Source organism: Microtus pennsylvanicus, chromosome 10 (genome assembly GCF_037038515.1).
Source record: "Microtus pennsylvanicus isolate mMicPen1 chromosome 10, mMicPen1.hap1, whole genome shotgun sequence".
Classification (NCBI taxonomy): domain Eukaryota; kingdom Metazoa; phylum Chordata; class Mammalia; order Rodentia; family Cricetidae; genus Microtus; species Microtus pennsylvanicus.
In genome coordinates, this window is record NC_134588.1 from 52,479,668 (window position 1) to 52,488,766 (window position 9,099).

The 9,099-nt window shown below is 44.1% G+C and overlaps 1 long non-coding RNA gene across 1 annotated transcript; it reads right to left on the reverse strand.

The window, feature by feature from the left end:
- Positions 1 to 2,643: 2,643 nt before the first annotated feature.
- Positions 2,644 to 6,622, reverse strand: LOC142858272 (uncharacterized). Its single transcript, XR_012911996.1, has 3 exons — positions 6,468 to 6,622; positions 4,877 to 4,968; positions 2,644 to 4,383 (listed from the first exon to the last, which is right to left on the reverse strand). It is a non-coding gene; the product is annotated as an uncharacterized LOC142858272 (long non-coding RNA).
- Between the last annotated feature and the right edge of the window lie 2,477 nt (positions 6,623 to 9,099).

The window sequence follows — 9,099 nt, forward strand, 5'->3', positions numbered from 1 at the left end:
CCAGATATTGGACATAGAGTTATTTATGCTGTTGGAAATGGTTTTGTTTGGTTCAGATTGTGATGATGCCCTGGTTCTTCCCTCTTGAAGAAGGTATTTAATTTGATTTTTTAAAAGATCCCACAGTTGAAAGACTTGAACTTATAAAAGAGATTGGATATTTTAAAGACACTGATAATTTAATGTATTTTAATTTGTAAAGACTGTGGGACTTTTAAAAGTATTTGATTTTAATGTGAGATCTTGGGGATGAATAAGAAAGGGAGGGTTGTGGCTTAATGGTGATGTTTTTGTGTGTCAAGTTGACAAGGGGCCAGCTGTACTGACTGGTTTTTGTTTGTTAACCTGACACAAACTAGAGTCATCAGAGAAGGAACTTCAGCTGAGGAAATGCGTCCATGATATGCAGCTGTAAGGCATTTTTCCAATTAGTGATCCATGGGAGAGGACTCAGCCCTTGTAGTTGGTGCCATCCTGGGCTGATGGTCCTGGGTTCTATAAGAAAGCAGGCTGAGCAAGCAAGAGGAAGCAAGCCAGGAAGTAGCTCTCCTGCTTTAGTTCCTGCCTTCAGATTCCAGCCCTTCTTGAGTTCCTGTTCTGACTTCCTCCAGTGATGGACTATGATCTGGAAGTGTAAACCAAATAAACCCTTTCCTTCCCACAGTAATGGAAACCCTAACTAAGACGATGTTGAAATGAACAGCACTGAGAATAGCATGAAGGGCTTGCCTTTTGAGGAAAGAAGATTGGGGCCAAAGGAGGGGGGTGGGCATAAAAAATAGGAGAAAAGAAAAAGTTTTCTCCTAAAGAAAGATAGGTTAAAAAAAAGATGAAAAAAGATATAAATATTAAAGATCTTATAGAAAAGCCCAATGTGGAGTCAAAAATGCCAGTGGGTGTTGGTGATGCCGTCGTAAAAATTGGAAAAATGTTCCTTTGGCCATTCTGGTGCCTCTGGCAAAATTTGTTCCATACTTGTGGCACTTGAGCTAAAATAGTGGCCGACCCTTGCTTCAAAGGGTAATAACTTCTAACGCTGATCCAGATTGCTGTTGCCAGCAGGGACTCGGTGAGACAGATGCCCTGTGGCTGAAGGATTAGCAGGATTTCCAGTGTGCTTGCCTCCAGGAGAGGAAGGAAGGGCAGAGAAAGTAAGAGGACTCTAAGGTGAGAGATCGGATGGATAGATTTGCTCAGCCTTTCCTTCATTTACCCACGCACCAGGGACATAATGAGCCGATTCCGAGTGTCGGGCATTGTGGAACACCTTCCTCGCCCTTGATCTTCACAATATGCTCATGCTATATTTTCTCTATTTTGTAGCAGAAAACACGGGAGCTCAGGGTGCATTTCTTAAGGTAAAAAAGAGAAGGCTTAAATTCTGTTCTGTCAGATTTGAAACCTTGCTGCTTGCTATAAAACATGCTATGAGGGAACTAAAAATGACTAGGATATAAAATATGCTCTCAGGTGGCAATATTTATGAAGCATGTTTGTGGGAAGCAGGTCCTGTTCTAGGCTTGGGGGATCCGACTCAGGCCAAGGCCCTGCCCTTTGGGAGAGGAAATGTGGTGAACGATTGGACAATGAATAAACCGAAAGATGGGGCTATAAAATGCTGGCTGGTGCCAAGGGCTATGAAGGAAAATATGGCTTGGAGGAGGTCCTGGGAAGTTAGTGGCATTGCTGACCATTATGAAAACCTGGCTGAGGAATGGCGTCCCGGCACTGAGGGAGCAAGATCAAGATCAGGCTTATGTAGGCAGATGTTTATACTGTTTACACAACTGTCGAGTTTCCCCTGTGTCTTTGATATTCTCTCCAGCTCTCATCCAGTACCTCAGCTGATCAGTGCACACCATGAGGGGCAGATGGCGTCACGATGATTTTTTTTTTTGATGAAGGATTGTATGTGGAGAGAGATGTCAGTGGGCAGAACTGCATAGCTCATCAGTGACTTCATAGCAGCTTAAACCCAGGGCCACTCACCCAGACCTAGGCTCCTCTTTTGCCCCTTACAGAACTGCCTTGGGCAGAATCTGTCAAGATTCCCTAAAGCTAAAGTCATAACTAGGCAAGAGAAAAGCAGCTAAATCTGCAAAGGATGTTTACTTAAAAAGTCAAGACCCACCTAGATAAGAACCAGGGCAATCGCCATCTAATGCTCTCTCTGAGAATGAATCTGCACAGATGTCCTGCGATGAGGATGGGACCGTCGGGGCTGCTATTGGACACATGAGGGAACTGAAAACAACCTTTTACAGACTTATAGAACAAAATTTCTGGAGTAAATATCCATCTGGGGATGTAGTTACTTGGTAGAACACTTGCCTAACATCTACAAGACCCAGGACCCACAAAGGCCCAGGATCTGCGCCCTATTATCCCCGTGTAGGAAGCCATGCTTTTCCCAGTATTTCTGCTCACATGTAGTGAAAGCTGAAGGAACTGTGAACCTGGCCATCACCAGGGAAGGATTCAGATGCCAGAACTCACTCAAGCTGAGAAGCAGGGGAGCCTGGGAACCAGGGGAGTCATGGAACAATTATAACATCCACAACGAGCCCTTACCTCGTACTGATGTAACAAAAAGTACGCGAGACTGTTTGAGTAGCTTTTTGGTTGCTGTGATAAAATACCATAACCAAAGCAACCTATAGATGGAAGAGTTTATTTGGCTTGTCGTTTTAGAGGGAGAATCTGTAACGGCATGGCAGTGGATGGTCAGAGCAGGAAGCAGACTGACCCCATCTTTTATCAACACAAAGGAAACAAGGAAAATTAGATATTAGACAAAGCTAGAAACTCCTAGAAGTGCTTTTTTCCACAAAGGCTCCACATTTTAAAAGTCCAGCGACCTCCCCACACAGTCATTCCACTGGGGATTTAGTATTTAAATAAATGATCCTATGTGGAAGGGACAGCATTTTCCCACTCAAACTCCCACAGACTGGATATAATTTATAAATATAGGCATGGGCTGCGAGATGTCAATGATGGATCAATAGAGGCCAACGATTCTCTCAGCTGATGTTGCCCAGTGACACTGCTGCTGTCTTAGCTTTTATAAGTACACTCCAGTCTTCACACAGTGATGAAACTGCCCAGTTACGCATTTCTCAGAACGTAGCCCTGCCACCGAATGATGCGCACTTGTGATAGAAGCGTGTTTCTCTCTGTTCTGGAGGCACGTTCAAGGGCACGCTGCCACGGGTCCAGTGTCTGATGAAGACCTTGGTCTCTCTTGGATGGCACATGGTTGTCCCTGGGGCAGAAGTGATGGAATCTCCAAAGGGACTTAGCTACTTCCTTCAAATCCTTTTCTTAGGTACCGAGTCATATTTCTGCCTTGTTTGGGGGTGATGATTTGTAACCAAAGGGTTCACCTTTTCATTTTGTGTGGGGAACAGGAACTAAGTGTCTATTTCAGTGCTAAAAGGGACCTGGAACTTTAAACCACACCAAATCTTTGTGCTCCAGCAGCTATGCCTATAAAGCAAAGAACAGTCAAGAAGGGAGAGGGTCTGGTGTATCCCCTGGGAGACTGTCTGAGAGTAAAGTGGAGTGAGGACTTAAAGTCTCTAAAGTGGGTAATCAGAAGGCAGCACCTAAAATTGGGCTCCTATTTCTTATTCAGGGGCCACAGCAAATGAAAGCTAAAACTCTAAAAACACAATGTGCATAAGAAGCTTGCATAGTGGTGGGGGGAGGAAACTGGAGTAGACAGTGAGGGGTGGGTGTAGACGTGCTGACGGGTTTGCTAGCTGTGGGGTAGTCCTGCTGCAGGAATGCCACCTATTCTGGGTTCCCACCATTGCCCTTGTCGGCAGCAGGAGGAGACTGGCCGATCTAATCCTCTGCTGCACTGAAGGCAGACATCTGCTTTGCTCTGGCTAATTTAGTGTAGGAAGCCTGGCTTGCTCTCGGGTATAGATAACAATTCCTAGCTGGCAGGCAGGCAGGCCGGGGAGCCAGGAGCTCAGCTGCATCCCTCCTTGGCTAGCATTCCATCACCCAGCAGTCCTCCCACCCCCAGCAGGCTGCAGCTGGCCAGCCCCTATGCACAGAAGCCTGAGGTGCCAGGGGGGAAGGGCAGGGTTCCTGATTCAGGGAGATAGTGCATACTTGCTTGCACAAACACAGGGCTGCAGTTCCCAGAACAGACTCTTCTCAGAACTGTCTGAGCCAGCTCTGCCCTCAGAGGAACCAGATGAGCTGAGAGGGAGGAGGTGTTGTTCCAGTCTGGGCAAGCTAGAAGCCTGAATGGAAAGGTTTGTCACACATGAATAGGGACTATGGAATTGCTGTCCTCTTGTAGGTGAGCACTCCACAAAGGGGCTTGGAGGCCCCTATGTTGCCAGGTCCTGAGCAGTGTCCTTTCATCTGAAAACCAAAGGGCAAACAAATTCCATAACTAATATGGACTCTGAGACAGTCCCCTCCAAACTTCTCCCACAGACACAGCAGTGGCTGCCTATCTTCCTGCTGGACTGTTTTCTATACTTCCCAATGAAAGTTTTGAGTCTCAGAACTTGTGCCCAGCAGAATGAGAAAGAAAATGTTTAGCTTTCTGCTTTGAATGCTTAACTCATTCCCCACTGCTGCTCTGAACTCATGTTTTAAATGACAGTTCTGAGGTCTCTGTCTAAGCATTCCTCAATTCCTCCAGGAACCTTGCAGGATTTAAAAGTCATAGCTGGGTGTGGTGGTATATATATCATCCCAACGCTTGGGAAGCTGAAGGAAGAGGGTCATGGTTGGGTGAACCGTCTGAGCTACAAAGAGGGATACTGTGCTGAAAGAAAAGGGGATAAAGTAGTTAAAGAAACAAAGACCACTACAAATTAGTTTAAGCAAAAGAGCGTACATCACTTACCTTCCTGGGATTCAGAGCGCACTGGAGCTGGCATCTCAGACACCATTGTCCAGCACTTTCTTCCTGCCCTTGGTTCTACAATCTGCTGAGAACTGACATCATTATTTGTAATTATTGATGGGATCATTTCATAAAATCAGGAAGATGACTATGGTCAACTCTAAGCTCACAAGGATCTTGTTTGGTAAGCTCTTAGAGAACAACTTATTCAACTTTTATGATTCTGGCTGGTTGTGCTTGGTCTTGAACCCTTTCAGTGCGTTGGGAGGAAAGGCAAACATCTGTGATCAAGTCTAGGTCATGTGGCCAGGAGAATACTTGAGATTATGAATAGCCAGGTTCTGATTCTAGGAAAAGAATCAGCTTGGGAAGATGCACTTCACAGGCAAAATAATAGGCCCACAATCTCTATTGCAATGGGCTTTGCCTTCTTGTAGCATCTAATTAAGTGAAAAATTTGGGGCAAGGGATGTTTTTTTCATCTACTGCCTCAACACCGTGGCATATCCTGCTTTTTCAGCAGGTTGGCAGAGTTTGGAGCTGTCCAACAGCCTTGCTCTGTCAAGCCTCCACCCACGCACTCACTCTCCTAGGTTCTTTCAATTGGGTGTTTTAAAACACTCAAGGCATTTATTTTCTATACTTCCTCTCCTAGCCAATGTCTGCTGGTAGCTCCAGCCTTCCTGTCGCCATGGCCAGCAGCTGTTCCTTTAGAGTTCTTCAGATATTATCCTCATCATACAATGAGGTCACCAAGTCCTGCTGAGTCAGGCTGGGCCAGAACCCAAGTATAGTCTTAGGATGCAGGCAGGGCCTTCTGTGCCTCCTTGTGGGGGTGAGCATTTGAGCCACACTGTTCTTATGGCAGGCTTCAAGAATTTCTTCCTTAGGCCAGGTGGTGGTGGTGCTCATCTCTGTTTTTGCCTCCCAAGTGCTAGAATTGGAGGGATTTTTGTGAGTTTGAGTCCAGCCTGGTCTACAAGAACTTGTTCCAGGATAGTCAAGGATGTTGTTACACAGAGAAACCCTGTCTCAAAAAAGACCAAAAAATCAAAAATAATTCCTCTTTCTATCTCCTATATCCTGAAATGGTTTATTCTAAATACAACTTAGAGTCATTAGGCCAATACAACTCATGTCATCTGAGTTGAAAGGGAATGAGTGAGCCCTTGACTCTAATGTTTGAACATCTCTAGTGTCCTACAAGTGGCATCTTGAGTTTGGCTATGCTTAAGTCTTCACTATTGGATGACTCTTCATGTTGGCAACTTTCCTTTCAATTCTTCTCTTTAGTCAGAGGCCACAAGAACAAAATGAATGTTCCCTATGTTACAGTTCTGCAGCTTCTACAGCATGATCGGAATGTGTGACTTCTGATTATCTGTAAAGTTGATACTGAGAAGCCATGAGCTCCCAGTCATTGCAGATGAACCACTTATCCATGTGTGGTCACGGTCAGGGACTATGGCCTGGGACTATGCATAAGATATCAGAGATTATAGCTTTGCACATTCTTGTCTCTCCTGATCCAAAACAGGCTGCTTCATTGCCTTAGAGGAAGTGCCTATTTCCCGGACATTGAGCCCCTTACCTATATAATGTCACCCTGGGCCTTCTACCTGTAGAATGTGGGAATGGGTGACCGGTTTGCAGTAATCAGGTTGGAAGATGCAGATGTAACAGGGCTCTTCTTCCGAGTGATGGAGAGAACCACTCTAAGACTGCATGAGGGATGCAGGATCCTGACCATAGCTGTGGGAAAAGGTTGTGGAGCCACAAAGACAAAAGAAAGAATTACCACCCTATCCTACCTTTATTTCCCTCCTCATTTTCTCTTTCCCTCTTTCCTGACATTTTCTGTATGCTGGGCCCACAGAACCCCACAGTACTTCAAATACACCTTGAAGTCCAACATAGTTCTGGTCCCCAAGGACTTTATGTCCTCATAGGAGAAAAGGGCAATTATTTATAATCCTTTATTACTTGGCCATGTAAACATAAGAATCAGGAAAAGACACAGAATTGGGAAAGAGGAAGCTTGTTCTCAAAGAGTCCTCCCATAACAAGATAGTCTTGGGTGGTGATCACATAGACTGTTCATCTCTTCTTTCCCATCTCTTTTTCTTTTGCAAAGCCAAGCTTTCTTGTCCCCTTGTCTCATTTATAACACATTGCTTTCTTCTAGCTTACTGAGACAGTGGTATGACGGTGGTCTTAATTAACCTTGGAACTAAGAGTTTCCCTTACCTACTCTAGATTCATCATGCTCCAAAGTAGAACCCCATTTTAGTTTTCCCTATTCCTACCAAAACATCATATCTGTATCATTTACATCCTTGTGTCTACCCTTAAGTTCCAAAACGGTAGATTCTAAACCTTCTGGAATGTTGACTATGGTATAGCTTTTTCTTAGAAAGGTAAACCATGATGACAAACTATCTTATGGCTCCAGAATCTTCTGAGGTAGCTAAGTATGATTTGATCTATATACATGGGTGGAGACTAACAACACAAAGGAGGGCTTGGCAGCGAGAATGCTGGTGACCTGCAAATCATTTAGCTTGTGTGAGCTCCAACCTTCTCGTTTGTAGATGGTAGGGTAATGCTTACCTTAGAAGGCCCACAGTACTCTCTTCACTTTCTTGAGTTTACCATGCCTTCTGCTTCAGTTTCTTACCTGCCCTTCCTGAGATAACCTCTCATTCTTCCAGCCTCAGCTTAGATGATGTACTCCTTGGCTAGCCTGTGGCCCTCCTGTCAAGTTAGTTTTCTAAGTTCCCATTTATTACACTCCCTCTGCCCATGTCTGCATCAGCCTCTGAACTGTCTGGTCTGTGCCCTTTCTCCCCACTTTGAGAAACTGCAAACTCCATAAAAAAAATTGGGACTATGATTTGCAAAACATCAAAACCTATTTTTGCCCTTCCTCATTCCTTTTAATCCTAGCATTTTTTAAGCAAGCCGTGTTAAGTAAGGAATTCGTAACTGAAATTCTAAATAAAATGGGCAAATCTTACTCAGTACCTATTATCTGGCATTGCAGGAATTCAGCCTACTGAATTGCTGGCTCCATCCTAGTACTGTGTTGGGCTCTGGGAAGTGATCTGCTTTGGGTGTAGAAATGAAGTAATATGCCCTCTCAATTGTCACTAATACCCAGTGCTTTTCAATTTCATGAGATTCACAACTGGCTTTGTGTCTGTGATACTAACTGAATTAAGAGAATGTATTTTCTTAGAGGATTTCCAAAAGCAATAGCAATCCCTGGTTTGTTTGACACATACAACTGTAAATATTTTATTTTAAAAGCTCAGCCACATGCAAATTCATTATTACAGTGACAACCTAGGCATGCTATTCAGAATAACAACAATGATACCTACAAGGGTAGGTATTATATTTACTTTGAACATTGTCACTTCTAAAGTGACATAAGAGTTAGTAGAGGAAGCTCCAGGGTTGATGGCCAATGGTCCAACCTCCTGACTTGTACTAACTTTGTTATCTTGGGCAAGTAATTTCATTCCTTTGTGCCCCAGTTCTCAGTTTAAAAGATGCAGCCAGAGCATTTGCATTATAGGATTAATGTATGAGTTAAATGAGATAATACCTGTAAGGATTAATAGCAATGCTTAGCACCTAGTAGAAAAGCTCTATAAATGTTAGCTATTATTATTTGTTGAAGGTAAATCAAATATAAGAAGAGTGTTTGGATAAGATTGAATTTAAATTTCCTGCCGGCTGAGAAGGTCCCATGTTTCTATATTACTCTGATCCTTCAGCATTCCCATTCAGTAGGGAGGGGGCAGCATTATCCACATCTTAAAAACAGTGGAATTGAGCCACAGAGAAGCAAAATATACAATGCTCCAGTGGCGGCCGAAAACTAAGACTGACTTTGCAGGCGTAAACACCAAAGCACTTTCCAGGTGGCAGGGTGACTGAGCAGTTAAAAGTGAGATGAGCTGGCTCTGCAGCCACAGGCAAAGGATCCACAAAAGGTTGTCATTCTCCCTCTGTCTTCCTGACTGTCGTCAGAGGGAAGTCTCTGCCTTCATCAGGACCCTGGCTGTTTGACTGTGTAGAAAAGCCTCTAAGAGAGTTTGTTTGTGGGTGCCAGATTGCTCAAGAGGACCAAAGACACGTTGCTGTTCTGTCCACTAGGGGGCTACTTGGAGAAGGCTGGAAAAAGCAGCTTAAAAATATGCTGCTGAAATTTCAGT